The sequence below is a fragment of the Elephantulus edwardii genome, unplaced genomic scaffold (genome assembly GCF_000299155.1).
Source record: "Elephantulus edwardii isolate Elephantulus edwardi_28Jun2011 unplaced genomic scaffold, EleEdw1.0 scaffold00080, whole genome shotgun sequence".
Classification (NCBI taxonomy): domain Eukaryota; kingdom Metazoa; phylum Chordata; class Mammalia; order Macroscelidea; family Macroscelididae; genus Elephantulus; species Elephantulus edwardii.
The window spans coordinates 12,279,279-12,296,352 of record NW_006399830.1 but is presented as its reverse complement, the minus strand read 5'-3'; positions in this window follow the sequence as shown (position 1 = coordinate 12,296,352).

The following is a 17,074-nucleotide window of genomic DNA, read 5'->3' as shown; positions in this document are numbered from 1 at the left end:
GAGGTGGATTTACTTTTGGCTCCTCAATCCCATTTCTTCGGCCTGTGTGTCCGTCACTGCGCCAGGACCAGGCTGTTTTGACTGCTGTTGCTGTGTAGCAGGCTGTGACATCGGGAAGTGTGACACCTGCTCGGTCTTTCCTCATTAGCTTTGCTCATCTGGGGTCTCTTTCCTTTCCATTGTTTTGCTTTGTTTTTCTCCTTCTTAACCCCAACAACTCCATGAGGAGGATGAGTGGGGAAGACACACAGGCACTGTAGTGCCAGCTCACGAAAAAGAAACGGAAGTCCTCTTTTACACCTTCCAAAAGAGCAAGTTACTAGCTCTCCACTGCCACACCTTGTCTTTCTGGCCTCTAACCACACAGGCTTCCCAACCACTCCAGCTAATTCCATGGATGTGAGGGTCAAGTCGAAGGACAGAGTGGGTATGTCTCCACACAGAGTCCTTGGGCAGCCTAGTAAAGGGACTGGATCTTTTTCGAGTCTGGCCTCAGCCCAAGTTTTTCTGTCTTAGGGAAGGAAATCCAGCTGTGTAAGACCTGTATAAAAAGATTCTTTCACTTCTCTTTTCATAATGTCAGATATGAGATTTTTGTGGGTCAGCAGAATCTGGTTCTTCTCTGAGTCTCCAAGTGGGAGCTATTTCTTCAAGGAGAAGGATGAGACTCAGCCTCAGGTCAATCAAGACAGGAAAACTGATAGTTAGTACTTCCTGGGCCCTCAGTCCTACGATGTCTAGACCTTAGGATTGGACCACCCTCACCGTGGGCCATTAGAAAGCTCCTCATCCAAGTACTCATAGCCCTTCCCTTCTCCTGAACCCACCTGTTTCCAGTAAATAAATACTGTCCAACCTCCTTTTAAATATCCATTTAACACTTAAGATGTGCCTGATACAAGCCACGGTATTTTCAATTGTTTCATATACATTTGAAAGTTGGACAGTGAGTAAGGAAGATCAAAGAAGAATCAATGCCTTTGGATTTTAGTGTTGGCAAAGAGTGGTGAGTATACTTTGGGCCACCAAAAAAAATAAACTCAATCTGTCTTGGAGGAAGAGCAGCTGGGGTTCTCCTTAGAGGCAAAGGAGGATGATGCTTCGTGTCACATCCTTTGGGCATGTTCTCGGGAGAGACCAGCCCTTGGAAAAAGACAACATGCTATGAAAGGTGGAGAAACAGGAAGACCCTCAATGAGATGGGTTGACCGAGTGACTTTAATAATGGGCTCAGATGTGGCAGAGATTGTGAGGACGGTACGGGACAGGGCAGGGTTCTGAGCTGCCCTTCACAGGGTTACCACGAGTTGCAGTTGATTTGATGGCACTTAAAACGACTGGAGTAGCACACCAACAGAGAACTGCCAGATGTGCAGGCTGGGTTTAGAAGAGGCCGTGGTACTAGGAATGTTGTAGCTAATGTTAGATGGATCTTAGCTGAAAGAGAGTACCTGAGGTGTCTATCTGTGTTTCATTGACTTTGCAAAGGCATTTGACTATGTGGATCACAACAAGCTATGGCTGACTCTGAGAAGAATGGGAATCACAGAACATTTGATTGTGTTTATGCGAAATCTATACTTGGACCAGGAGGCAGTCATCAGAACAGAGCAAGGAGGCACTGCATGGTTCAAAATCAGGAAGGGTGTATGCCAGGGATGTGTCCTATCTTCATACCTTTTCAATCTGTATGCAGAACAGATCATCTGGGAGGCTTGGCTGTACAAGGAGCAATGTGGTATCAGGATTGGAGGAAAACTCATCAACAACCTGCATTATACAGATGATACAATACTGCTTGCTGAAACTGAGAAGGACCTGAAGCACTTGTTGCAGAAGGTCAAGGGCTGCGGCCTTCAATATGGATTGAAGCTCAATATCAAGAAAACAAAGATTCTTACCACTGGGCCAATTGGCAGTATTATGATAGATGGTGAAGACATTGAGATTGTTAACAGCTTTAGTTTGCTTGGCTCCACAATCAAAACTCTTGGCACCAGCATCCAGGAAATCAGAAGGTGAATTGCATTGGGAAAATCAGCTGCCGAAGTCCTCTTGAGAGTACTGAAGAGAAACAAGATCAGTTTGGAGACTAAGGTGTGCCTGATCCAGGCCATAGTCTTTGCAATTGTTTGCTATGCATCAGAGAGCTGGACAATGACTAGGGACGATAGAAAGAGAATTGATGCCTTTGAGCTGAGGTGTTGGAGAAGAGTGTTGAATATACCATAGACTGCCAGGAGAATAAACAAGTTCATCCTAGAGAGATGAGACCAGGCTGCTCCTTGGAGGCAAGGATTCTGAGGCTCCGTCTGACATACTTTGGACATGTTGCACTGAGGGACCAGTCCTTGGAGAGGGACATCATGCTTGGACAGTTGGAGGGACAGTGCAAGAGGGGAAGGCCATCAATGAGATGGATTGATTCAGTGACTGAGGGTAGGTGAGTCAGAGACGGTAAAGTTGGCACAGAATAGAGCAGGTTTCAGGGCTCTTGTACATAGGGTTGCTAGGAGTAACACATAACAACAATAACAACTTCCTGTTCAACACCACTCTTTCCTTCTTTGTATCTCCACAACTTGAGAACACCGAGCTCCCTAAGACCTTACCTTGGACCCTACCAAATAGCAAATCAAAGCCAACTCAAACTGACTTGAACAGTCTGGGGCGCCCATTCCTACTCCACACCCACTGACATCAGATTAACAGCATATGGGAGAAGTATTTATACCATGGAAATGAGTATGTGCTACCGATCAGGGCTTCCTCCATAGAGTTGGCTGCTAAGCGTTTACCAGTGCATCACTGATCCACTTCACTTGTCTTTTAGCCAAGATTTGCCAGAGTGCTGGTTAATAATTATTGGTGTTGGCATCAACCTCTTCTATAGGGAGTCTCCCAAACTCCCTTCCCTAGCAGGTCAGTCCGACCCCTGGGGCCTGAGCTGGTCCAATTCTGGAGCTGACAGGCCAGTGTGCCCTAATGGTGGAACAAGATGACACAGACAGGGTCTGTTACAGCTATCTCACACACAGGGTTTACATTGTTGTTGTTAAGTCCATTGAGTCAAGTATAACTCACAGCAACCCTGTGAATAATAGATCTGAACTACATTAATGACTATTTCACCATGTGTTGCAGAAAAATATAAACAGTACACTAACCCTGCAATTTAAAAAAATTTTTATGACCATGAAACAAATAGGTAAGTTAATTTGGAATGAATGTTTTAAAACTCTTACATATATAATAGATTCAAGGGTAAGCAGAAATGGGAACCCAAAGCAAGGAAAGAGTGGGAAGAATTTGGAAAGCACCATTGCCGGTGACAAGGGACAAATGAGAAATTTGAGACAGGAGAGAAGCAGGGTGGTGGTTTTGTAATTAGAAGGAGCTTTCTTAGAAAAGTACAACAGTGAGTGACTGGAAACCCTAAGTCTCTTTAACTTTCATTAAAATTAATAAAAAAAAAAAAGGAAGGAGCTTTCATGTAGTTGTGCATAGAAAGGATTGCTGGGCGGCTGGCTAGTGGAATGAAGCTGAGGAGATAGGTCCAGGCTTTGATAGATAGGATCAACACAAGCAGGGATGTGATTAGATCTGGGAATAAGGGGGAAGGTGATGCCTTCCCCTGAAGTTTAAGGAACAGAGACTAAGGTCCGCCTGATTCAGGCCATGGTCTTTGCAATTACTTGCTATGCATCAGAAAGTTGGACAATGACTAGGGATGCTTAGAAAGAGAATTGATGCCTTTGAGCTGTGGTGCTGGACAAGAGTATTGAATATGCCATGGACTGCTAGAAGAACAAACAGGTTCGTCCTAGAGAGGGTGAAACCAGGCTGCTCCTTGGAGGCAAGGATTCTGAAGCTGTATCTGACATACTCTGGACATGTTGCAAGGAGGGACCAGTGCTTGGAGAGGGATGTCATACTTGGGAGTGTGGAGATACAGTGCAAGAGAGGAAGACCCTCGATGAGATGGATTGATTCAGTGACTAGGTTAATGGGGTGGAGATGTCAGATACAATAAGATTGGCACAGGATGGAGCAGGGTTTAGGGCTGTTATACATAGGGAGGCTAAGAGTCGCGGGGGACTGGACAGCGCATAACAACATATTAGTTACATTTGGTGTTAAGAGGCATGAGATCAAGCTTGATAGCCCACCAATTCCCTACCTCCCCATCTTACCCCTGTCATCACCGGTCCCTCCTTCACCAGGATTCCCTTGCACGCACGCTTCTTCTTGACCTGGAATGCCCTTGATTGCATTCTGCCCGTTTTCTCCTATCTGTCCTCTGAAACTTCACTGATCTCCCTCCCGCCTAGAGCTTTTGTGAATGGTACCTGGGAATAACCCTGACAGTTTATTAACTTTTACTGCACGTTCGGGACTGTGCCAAGGACTTTCTGTTCAGTTCTTCACTCACTCTTCAAATCCTGCTAGGAAGTAAACTATTTCATTTTCACTTCACAGGTGACAAAACTGAGGCCAGTAGAGCCAGGACCTGCCTTTGAGTCTAAGTGCCTTCAAAGCCTGGGCTCGTAATCGCTCCACTACCCTATCTTAGCTCGACTGTAATTATGTGTCTGTCTTCCCAAGGATCTCTGAGCTCTGATGACATGAAGTCTTCACTGGGTGCTTCACTGAATCACATCGTTGCATGACTGAGTGGGACTATCTCAGCTGAAGGTTGAGTTTTCTACGTGGAGCTCTGCCAAGAGGATCTGGTCGAGCCTTTTTGACAGGAATCTCACTCTCATCCAAAGAAGTCAATCTGTATGGACAGTTTTGCCCACCACGCTATCTTCCTCCTATTGGGCTGAAATCTGCCTTCCTTGAACTTTGCTTTGACTCCTGGGATAACTGTTATTGGGATGCACAAGGGCATCTCCGTAACCAGTGTGGTATGTGTCCGTCCTCGTCCATTGCCCCTGTCTGGGCTGCTTGCTAAGCTGTGCCCTTGGGTTCAGTCATTATCTATGTCCTCTGGTTCCTGTCAGAGTTGGGTTCTTGGCAGCCTTCCCCTTGATGACCAAAGGGCACACAGAACTGCATAGCCGCCACCTATCCTCTCACCACCCCCATCCCCCCATTTCACATGTCTCCCAAGACCAGACTTAGGGAGGCTGGAGCTCTGGGGTGCGCGGGGAGTTCATCCTGACAACAGGTGTGCTGTGATCTCCCTACAGGGAATCTCATCTCGCTCCTTCACGACTATCCTTGTCATGGTCTGCCTGCTGCCATGAAGCTAACTTATCACAAGTGCCCGTGAACCTTGGGCTCTGGGGTTTGCGAGGCAAACAAGATGAGGTGTGTGGGAGCCTCCCTTCCCTCTCCCAGAGGCCCCTCCTTTCCTCGCCTCTGTAATTCCAGGTTGATTAGGAGAAATACTTATGTACTTTTTGCTCAGGCAGCCACTTTGTCACCTCTAGGTAAGTGATCTCCACTGTTCCTAGTGCTCTGGGAGTGATTGTGTGTGTGTGTGTGTGTGTGTGTGTGTGTGTGTGTGTGTGTGCGCGCGCACGCGTGCGTGAGAGAGAGGGATAGCGTGGGGGAGGAAGTCCACATGTAGCAGTGATATCCCCCAGCCTGCTCCCCGCGTCCTCCCACCACTGTGCTCCCCCTCTTTTCTCCCATGCATCCTCTCAGCCCCATCTTGCTTCTCTACCTGCTTTGAATGTTGGGACTTTCTGCCTCATAGCAGAGACCCACTCCATCCCTCTTCAGCTCCCTTCAGGGAGGAGGCTGGGACAGGAGCCCAGCTGATGACAGCTCAAAGTGGGGCCAATTTGTGTCCAAAGGGAGGGATGGGGTTCTGGGAACATGGCTCAATGCCACAGAGGATGTCCACCTGGAGCCAAGGAGGGTAACAGGACCAGCTCTGCTGCATCACGGCATTGGGTTCTTGAACCTCAGTGTTCTCATCAGTGAAATGGGGATGAAAAGAGGACTAAGTAAGTGTGCAGTGGAGTAGGGGAGGTTTCATGTAATAGACGAAGGATTATTCTTCTCCATAAATTCCCCCATGCCTAAGTTTGAAACGTGTATATTCTCTCTGGCATCTCCTTCTCCTTCCCCAGCCCCGTGATTTCCTGACAATTCAAGTCTCGACCTTGTCACCCAAGCCCTCTGGACTCTGCGCCTGTGGTCTCCAGGTCTCCTACTCCTCAAGGCACAGTTTTCAAATTCTCTAGATACTCTGATTGCAGTCGAGCACTGTCGTGTCTATTCTTGCCTTCCTCCCGTCCATATTTTCAACTCCCTTCTCCACGTGAGGGTGCCATGAGTTGAGATGGACTCAAAGCCAACCGGTGCTGGTTCTTAAGTATTTCCCCTCCTCAACCTGGAATTGCCGAGGTGAGGCAAGGAGGGGCCTCTGGGAGAGGGAAGGGAGGTGCTCTCACATCTCATCTTTGCCTTGAAAACCCAGGAGCCCAAGGTTCGCTGGGACTTTTGATAAGTTGGCTTCACGGCAGCAGCATGGTAGTGAGAACGTAGGCTGCCAATTGTCTTCGCTGCTGAGACTAGAATACGTTACCATCACTTGTCTGACACGCTGTGGTGGCTTCCATGTTGCTGCGACGCTAGAAGCAATGAACTCAGTCTTTCAAATATCAGCAGGGTCATTCAAGGTGAAGAGGTTCAGCTGAACTTCCAGACTGAGACGGAAGACTTGACAATCTGCTTGGGGCGGTGGAGGGGAAGGCCAGTGGAAACCTCACAGCAGCAGAACATTATCTAATACAGTGCTGGGAAATGACCGTCTCAGTTGGCAGACATTCACCGTGTGATGAGGAGGAACTGTTTCCTCCAAGTGCAGTCAACCTTCATTAGACCAACGGAGTAAAGCCTTCACAGCCTTCATTTGCTGACATGACACGACTCAAAAGGAGAAATGATAAGAAACATCTGCAAATATCCACTAACTATTGGAACATGTGATGAACTAAGTCTGAATCTAGGAATATTAGATATGGTAAAAAAATATACAGAATGCATAAAGATCAATATTCTAGGTATTAGTCAGCTGAACTGGACTGGTAATTGGCCTTTTTAATTGATTGGACAGCCCTACGACTTGCTGTTCTAGGAATGACAAGTTGAAAAAGAATGGGGTTACATTCATTATCAAAATGAACATTTCAAGTACAGTACCTAAAGTACAGGGCTGTCGTTGAGAGAATAATATCCACACCTTTTGAGGAAGACCAGTTAATTGTTGTTCAGTCTACATACCAAGCACTAACGAATGCTGAAGAGGAAGAAGGTGAAAACGTTACCCATTTCTGCAGATTGGAAAAACATGCAATGAAGACGCACCAATGGTAACCGGCGACTCGGATTCAAAGTTGGAAAGAGAGGATGGATCTGTGTTGGTTAGGTTCCATCGGGCTGGCTAGGAGTCATAGGCACCCGGTGTCCTGCATGGCTGAGCTGTGCCCTGAGCTCCTCCCCCTCCCCAGCTCTGACATGCTCAAGCCCCTGTGTCACTTCACCTCGAGGGCCGTCCTCTCTGTTGGTGACCCTCTACCTTTCCCAGCTTGATGTCTTTTCCCAAGTTCTGGCACCTCCGGAAAGTCAGTCCACAGGATGTGAGGTGAAGTTTCTCCATCTGTGCCTCGAAGGAGCCCCTGGTTTCACCTGTCCACCCTTTGTCTGCCAGTTTGTCGTGCTGTGTTGCCTCATGTGTGGCTGTGCTGCTGGGAGCTTTGCCGGTGTTTTAAATATCAACAGCAAGGTCATCCAGACTAAGACAGGTTACGCAGCAGGGCTGATCGTCCACATCTGCATTAACCAGCCTTGCAAGATGCAGGGATTATAGATAGCTGGAGAATAGGGCTTTGTCATAGAAAGGATGCCAGAGACCACAAAACAGGATTTTACCAGACTGACGACTTACTCGTCGCAAATACCTTTTTCCTATGACATTAGCAGTGTCTTTACATGTGGTCTCACCAGAGGGGATGCAGAGGAGTCAAACGGACTACATCTATGGAAGGACATCATGAAGGCGCTTCCATTTACCAGCACTGGTCACTCTAAGAGTGATCACAGCAGAAGGTCCTGTACAGAAGAGGCCGGTATACTCGTCTAAAAGAGCCTGGGGGAGCCCCTGAAACTTTAGTCACCCTTCAAACCTGGAGCAGAAGTCATCTGGATGACGCAGGTTTCAGTCAACACACCAGCCTATAAAGGACCAACACAAGGAGGGAGCCCTTACTCTTTAGAATAACAATACTATAAAGTCAAAAGAGCAACGTTTGCCCAGGGAAGGCAGGAAGGTCTACAGAGGATGAATAGAAATTCTCATTAATGGAGAATCCCAGGGAGGAAGTGGAAAGGGTGTGGGTATTGTAATTAACACTATAAAACAGAAGATGTATGAATGAGTGAATGGAAAACCAATTTGTTTTGCAAACTTGCTCTTGAATCATAATTTTTAAATTGAAGGGAAAAAAGAAGTTTAGGATCATCAGTCAGAACAAGACCAGGGGTCTAGCGCAGAATTGAAACAGGCTTTCCTCTCTTTCCGGTTAAGCATGAGCGGAGCGAGGTGAGGAGCACGCACTCTCAAGTTCCAGTTTACACAGTGTCGACAACTCTGCTGCAGAGATGGTCAACGTACCCAAAACCCGAAGGACTTTCTGTAAGAAGTGTGGCAAGCATCAACTGCACAAAGTGACCCAGTACAAGAAGGGAAAGGATTCCCTGTACGCTCAAGGCAAGAGGCACTACGATCGGAAGCAGAGTGGCTATGGTGGCAGACAAAGCCCATTTTCCGGAAGAAGGCCAAAACCACAAAGAAGATTGTGCTGAGACTTGAATGTGTTGAGCCTAACTGCAGGTCCAAGGGGATGCTGGCCATTAAGAGATGCAAGCATTTTGAACTGGGAGGCGATAAGAAGAGAAAGGGCCAAGTGATCCAGTTCTAAACATTTTTGGTTTAATTTGAAATGATGTTGGTGCAATAGAAAACAGTACCTACAGGAAAATAAAATAGTTGATGTTTCTTCACTAAAAAAAAAAAAAAAATTGAAACAAGCCCATGAAAAACAAAGTGCATGCAACAATGAATGAATTGAAATAAAAAGTCTCTGTAAATTTTCATTGAAATTAATAATAAATTTAAAAAAGAAAAAGAAAAACAAAGTACAATGCTGAGTATGCATCCCCTGGCAGTGGAGAGCATTTCCAGAATCGTTTTGACACATTGAACACTAATGACTGAAGACACACAAGTTGTTGGGATGACATCAAGGGCAGATCCATCGCAAAAGAAAAAGGACATTAAAAATATAAAGAAAAATTAAAAATGGGCATCAGAACAGATGGCCCAGTGGTAAGAATCTGCACTGCCATCCCAAAGGCACAGGGTTCGAATCCACCAGCTGCTCTTTGAGAGGGTGGGCAATCACCTCCTGTGCGATCGCTGCCTCTGAAAACCCCCTGGAGGGTCAGTCATGGGTCAGTTCCAACTTGGCGGCACACAACTACAACAATGTTCAATGCAGAGCAGCTAACATGATTATTAACAGTCAGCAGGTGGATTTGGGGGTAAGAAGAAAGCATTAGACGGCATGGAAGCCTGAGAGGAAAGACGAGTGAGGTTGGAGGACTTGAAGTTTCAGCTCTAACTGGACCCTTTGAATGAATTCCTGACGGAAGCGCCCTTTTCTGCTCCACTGCCAGAGGTTTACCAGAGTAGGGAAAGACCAGGCTGGGGGGGCAGACACAGGGAGAGGAACCCTCTGCACACCAGCTGGCTGTGCCTCCCCGCTCCAGTCTGATAAACAAGGCTATTGGAGCAAAGTCAGGGCACGTGTGGAGGCAGGTGAGGTCCCTGAGACGGGCTAGGTCACAATAAAGCCACTAAAGTCCACATTTTGAACCGGCACTTTGGAAACCTCCCTCCCGGTTTGTTGTTGTTTCTCCTTCGCGCTTTCCTTCCTTCTTCTGAAGCCCAGCGCAATGCCCCGGAGTCAATTCTGACTCATAATGATCCTCCTTTGGGTTTCCAAGGCTGCAGATCTTAATGAGAGGAGAATGCCCGTCTTTCTTCCCTGCAGCAGCTGGTGGATTCAAACCACTGACCTTTAGGTTAGTCGTGCAACCTGCTGTAAAATCCACCACTTTATCTCTCTGAAACATATAATTGACAGATGTTTATTGTCATAGTGTATAATGAGAATGTCTGTTTCTAATTGTTCTTTTTCTCATTCCTTGGGAACTATTCATTTACTTCTGTCTCAATGGATTGATTTCTTCTGGGTTCTCTAAGTAAATGGAATCATACGATATGTAGCTTTTCACATGTGGCTTCTTAGTACGCTCTTCCCAGGGTTCATCGAGGCTCCAGCATGACTCAGAACGCTGTTTCTTCTTACACCGCACACTGTTCCGTTGTGTGGCTATACCACTCTTTGTTTATCCATCCATTCCTCAACTGATGGGTGTTCGGACAGTGTTCACTCTTCAGTTATTCTAAATCATGTTCTCATGAACATCGTGTACAGAAGTCTGTATAAACATGTTTTCGTTTCCCTTGGAGCCCTGGGTCATATGATAACTCTAAATTTAACTTTTCCAAGAGCCACCAGATTCCTCCACAGCAGCTGCGTCTCTTTCCATTCCCACCAGCGATGCATAAGGGCTCGGGTTGTTTCCACACCCTCACACTGGTTGTTTCCTCTTTCTTTTCACTGTAAAACTTTAGTCACCCTGTCCTGGTGGCTGTACTTTCCAAATTTCTAATAATGATAAGCGTGGGTGTGTGTATCTCTTACACTATTTGTGTATCTCTTACACTATTTAGACTGTGTATCTCTTACACTATTTGTGTATCTATTCAAATCCTCTGTCCATTTTTCAAGTGGGCTACTTGTCTTTTCATTCTCTTTTTTCTCCCCCTTGTTGTGTATTGTCTAATCGGATCCGACTGGCACAGAAGGAGATTGTCCCTCCTTCTCCAGCCAAGCATCTGGTGGATTCGAACTGAGCTCACCTTGGGATTGCACCACAGCTTCTTGCCACTAGACCACCAGAGCTCCTTGTATTTTCTTTCTTCAATTTTAAGACTTCTTTATATATCCTGAACGCTAGACCTCTATCAGAGAAATTATTTGCAACTATTCCATGGGTCTCTTAATTTTCTCAGTTGTGTTCTTAGATGTGAAAAGTTTTCCTTTTTGATGTTTAACTTACATGTTTGGATTTTGTTGGAGTTTTTTTCTTTTTGGTTTTTTTTTATGCTTTTAGTATCAAGACTTAAGAAAATATTACCTAATCCAAGGTCATGAAAATTTATATCTGTGTTCCCTTCTGTGAGCGTTATAATTCTATGTCTGACGTTCAGGCCATTAAATGACTTTGAGTTAATATTTATAGATAAGGAACTCTGGTGGTGAGTCATTGCACTGTTAACCCAAAGGCCAAGCCTTTCTGGTGATTTGAACCCACCAGTGACTCAGAGGGAGGAAATTGTTATTTTCCTCGTGTGCCGTTTACCACCTCAGAAACCAGTGGAGGGTCAGCTGTGAGTGGGCTCAGGCTTTCCAGCCGTTGGTAAGTTTTTGTTGCTACAGAGTGAGACAGGTGTCCACACAGCCGCCTTCTACAGTCAGAGATTTGGTTTCTCCGTGTGCTGTTGTTTGAAAAGATCATTCTCTCTGTTTGAAATGATCTTGGCACCTTGTCAAAAAAAGCAGCGGACCATAAAGCCATGAGTTTGTTTTGAGTATCAATCATTTTTTGTTGAGTTCTGTGTCTTATCTTTAAGGCAGTGCCAGACTTTCTTGATTTTGTCGCCCTGTAGTCCTCTTGAAACCGGAAATGTGTATCTTCTTTTGTGATACTGTTTTGGCTGTTTGAGGTTCCTTGCATTTCTTTGTGAAGAAATGCTTTAAGCTCAGCGTGTCCATTCTCTCCTTTCCTCAGTCTGTCTCCCCTCCCCACTGCTCCCCATTATTCCAGGCACTTTCCATGATGATGCCACTTGTGCTTCATTCTAGAAGCAGAGTTGAGGGCTGTAGAGCCTGGAGCTGGTTACTCCTCCACTCTCTACAACAAGAATAGTACTGCCTCCCTCCCAAGGTCATTATTGTAAATATTAAATGCAATAACATATTGGAGTTCACAGAAAGCCTGTCTGTGGATTGTCTAGTCAGCTTATCAGCTTGATGACAGATTACTGTCACTGTAACAAGAATGGCCGTCTTCTGGAGAGGCACTTGATCTGTGTCAGTCAGGAGTTAAGCAGTTGAGTCATCACATTTAATCCTCACACAAACCTTTGTGTTGTTAGATGGTGTCGAGTCGACCCTGATTCATAGTGACCCGTGTACAACAGAACAAAACGCGGGCTGATGCGGCGCCGTCCTGTGCCGGTTCATCTCTCTGAGGGTCTTCCTCTCCTCCACTGACCCTCTACTCTTCCACGCATGAAGTCTTTTCCCCAGGACTGGCCCCTCCTGAAAATGTTCCCAAAGACTGTGAGACAGATTCTCACCGCCTTTGCTCCTAATGAGCACGCTAGCTTCATTTTCTCCAAAAAAGACACATTGTACCTTTTGCTGGTGTTGTTGTTGATGTTGTTAGGTGTCATCAAGTTGAGTATAACTCACAGTGACCCTGTGAACAAAAGATCTGAACCCAGTCCTGTCCTGCGCCCTCCTCACACTTCCTGACATACAAGAGCCCATTGCATCAGTCACCTTGTCAATCCACCTGCTTGAGGGTCTTCCTCTTCCTGGCCGACCCACCACCCTTCCCAACGTCATGTCCTTCACCAAGGAATAGCACCTCCTAGCAATATGTCCAAAGTATGTGAGGCAAAGCCTCATCATTCTTGCCTCCAAAGAGCACTCGGCTGCACCCTCTCCAAGACGTATCAGTTCATTCTCCTGGCCGTCCATGGTATGTATGTTCAGTGCTCTTCTCCAGCACCACAGCTCAAAGGTGTCAATTCTTTTTCTGTCATCCTTATTCATTGTCCAGGTCTCTGATGCATAGCTAGTAATTAGAAAGACCATGGCCTGAATCAGATACACCTTAGTCCTCAGGCTGACATCACTACTCCTCAATAATTTGGAAAGGTCCCCAACTGTAGATTTTCCCATTGCAATGCATCTCCTTATTTCCTGACTGCCCGTACCGAGGATATTCATTGTGGATCCAAGCAAGATGAAGCTGTTGATAGTTTCAGTCTCCTCTCCATCCATCATGACACAGCCTATGTCCAGTAGTAAGAATCTTTGTTTTTTTGATATTGAGACACAATCCATACTGAAGGCTGCATTCCTTGATCATCTGCAACAAGTGCTTCAAATCCTCCTCACTTTCAGCAAGTAAGATTATGTCATCTGCATAATACAGGCTATTGATGAGTCTCTCTCCAATCCTGATGCCACATTCCTCCTTATAGAGTCCAGGCTCTCGGATAATTTGCTCAGCATTTAGATTGAACAGGTATGGAATTAGAATACATCCCTGACGCACTCCCTTCCCAATTCCAAACCATGCAGTGATCCCCTGCTCTGTTCACACAACAGCCTCCTGATCCAGGTATAGATTCTGCATGAGCACAATTAAGTGCTCTAGGATTCCCATTCTTCTCAAAGTCAGCCACAGCTTGTCATGATCCACACAGTCAAATGCTTTTGCATAGTCAATAAAGCACAAACAGACATTCCTCTGGTATTCCTTACTTTCAGCCAGGATCCATCTCCCATTAGCAGTGATATCTCAGGTTCCACAACCTCTTCTAAATCTCTCTTGAACTTCTGGCATTTCTCTATCTATGTACTGTTCCAGCTGGTTTTTTTTTAACGCTCTTCAGCGGTATTTTGCTTGCATGTGAAATATTGTTCAATAATTTCCACATTTAGTTGGATCACCTTTCTTGGGAATAGCAACAAATATGGACCTCTTCCAATCCATTGACCAGACAGCCATCCTCCAAATTTCCTGGCATGGACTGGTGGTACATCCAAGGCTGCATCTGTTAATGGAAACAAGTCAGTTGGTATCCCATCAATTTCTGGGGCCTTAATTTTTGCCAATGCCTTCAATGCAGCTACCATTTCTTCTTTCATTACCATTGGCTCCTGTTCATATGGTATTTCCTGAAATTTTTCGGTGTCAATCAATTCTTTCTGGTACAGTGAGTGACTCTGTATATTCCTTCCATCTTCTTTTTGATGCTTTCTGGGTCACTCAATATACTGTCCATAGCATCTTTCAACATTGTGACACAAGGCTTAAATTTGTTTTTCAGTTCTTTCAGCTTGAGAAAATCAGGGAGAATTCTTCCCTTTTTACTCTTCAAGTCCAGCTCTTTGCACATTCTGTTATAATACTTTGCTTTGTCCTCACAAGCTGCTCTTTGAAACCGTCTATTCAGCTCTTTTACTTCGACATATTTTCTTTTGGATTTGGCTTCTCGACCTTCCAGTGAAACCTTTAGATTCTCTTCTGACATCCATTTTGGTTTTGTCTTTCTCCTCTGTTTTTGTAATGACCTTTTGCTTTCTTAAGGATATCATCCACAATTCATCTGGTCTTTGATCATTGGTGCTCAGTGCCTCAAACCTATTCTTAAGATGATCATGAAATTCTGATGGAATTGATTCAAGATAATATCTTGGTTCCTGTGTAGTTATTTTAATTTTCTTTGGCCTCAGTTTGAACTTTCATATGAGTAATTGATGATCTGACCCAGAGTCTGCCCCTGGCCTAGTTTTGACTGCTGATGTTGAGCTTCTCCAAGGATTTCTTCCACAAATATAGTCAGTCTGATTCTTATGCAGCCCATTGGGTGAAATCGATGTGTAAAGTCATCTTTTGTGTCTTTTAGAAAAAGTATTTGCTATGAATAAATCATTGTAGATACAAAATTCAGTCATCTTATTTCCAGCCTCATTTATATCACCAAGCCAATATTTTCTTTTTTTAAATTAAATTTTATTAATTTTAATGAACATTTACAGAGATTTTGGGTTTCCATTCAGTCATTGTTGCACTGTTTTCTCTACCCTCCTCCCCAGTTTGTTCCTCTTTTTTCCCCTCCTTGAAAGTCTGTTTTAATTGTCCAGTTGCCACAGCGCATGTCAAAGTCAGTTCTGATTAATCTCCTTTGTCAGTGTATCCTTTGCCATTCCCTATCACTACTCCCTGAGAGAGACTTCACCCTGATTCATAAGGAAAAGGGGATGGCGTATTCTCTTAGCTACTTCCTGCTGAAAAGGGACGCTGTAGGTTTCAGGGTGAAGATCTTCTCTCACTACTCTAAAGGGCCCCTTTGGCAATAGGAAACACATAGACTATTGTGGAGATTGATTTTGAAATTTAGATGCACTGTTATCAAATGTGTTTAGCCGTACATGTTCATATCCTTGAAGATGTATCATGGAAGTGTTGCAACTGGCCTTTCTCCTGCCAGATTAGTTCCACAGCAGCTCGGCTGATAGCACCGGGTGATGGCTAGATCTGTGGTGGTGCCGAGGTCACAGGGCTGTGGCGGGGGCTGAGGTGCGTGGTTGTGGAGCTGCAAGGGGGGGTGGGGGAAGGGGGGAAAGCAAGGGACTAGGGGGGCAAAGGAGCACAGGGAGGGCTTGGACACTACCATCAAGAGGCAGGGGGTGGGGCTTGGGCACTGCTGGGTGTTTATGCAGCAGCACCCTGTGTGGTGAAGTCACGCAGGCTGCAGGGGGGTCACACAGTTGCGGGCAGTCGTCGCTCCTCTGGGGTCACATGGTGTTCGCTCCTCTCGAGTTCCGCGGTGGCTGGCAGACTGTTGCTCTTCCCTGGTCTCTTCCCGGCTGGCGCAGCACTCTGGCTGGCCCAAGTCAATATTTTCCAACTACTGTTCCTTCTTCATTGTTTCCTACTTTAGCATTCCAGTCACCAATTATCATTAATACATCCTGATTGAGTATTCGGTCAATTTCAGACTGCAAAATTTGGTAAAAATTTTCAATTTCTTCCTCTCGTGATAATGGGTCTTCCTTGTATGTGTATGGATATTATCCTATCACTCACAACGTTGTATTTCAGAATAGAATTTGAAACTGACTTGATCGTGTTTAGTGAGGACGTTGTCCTAAGTGGTGCAGCACTTGTCTGTCAGTTTGCTGTACTGCAATTACTGAGGGTTGCTGTGATACTGAAATCTTTGCCATTGGCCTGTCAAATTACAAAATGGTTTCCCATCTTTTACGGGTTTTCATGGAGCTCCCTGATTGAAACAGACTAGGAAGCAGAATGGGCCATCAAGTTCCTAAATAAAAGGCTTTTGTAAACCCTGTGAACACTAAAAAAAGAGAACAGTTATAGTAGTGTAGTGGTAGAGCCCAGATTGGAAGTCAGTTGAAATAATGAAAATCAGTAACAAACATTGTTTAACAATTGGTACATGGGATGTTCATAGCTTGAATGTTAGAAAACTGGATATTGTTAAAAATGGAATGGAACGCATGAATATGGACATACTAGGCATTAGTGAGATGCAGTGGACCAGCTATGGCCACTTTGAATCAGATAATCATATGAAATGTAAGGAATGAAAAGCAGAAGAAGAATGGTGTTGCATTCATAGTCAAAAGTTCCTTTGGCAGTCATTGTATGTATTCGTCACATGACCACATTTCAAAGGTATCAATTCTTCTTCAATCTTCCTTATTAATTGGCCAAGTTTCACATGCATATGAAACAGTGGAAAATGCTGTGGTTTGGGTCAGGCACCCCTTTGCCTTTAAACTGACAGCTCTGCCCTTTAATACCTTGAAAAGCTCCTGGGCAGCAGACTTGCCCATTGCAATTCATCATTTGATTTCCTGACTGCTCCTTCCTGCTATTGACTGTGGATCCGAGTGAAATGAACTCTTCAATGCCTTCGGTCTTTTCTTCATTGATCATGGTGTTGCCTCTTGAGCTGGTTGTGGGGATTTTTGTTCTCTTGTTGCTGAAGCATAGCCCGCACTGAAGGCTCAAGTCTCTGACCACCTTTAGTCAGTACTGGCTTTATCTTCTTCCCTTTCCTCAAGGCAATGACTCTCAAATCAGAAAGTGGTGC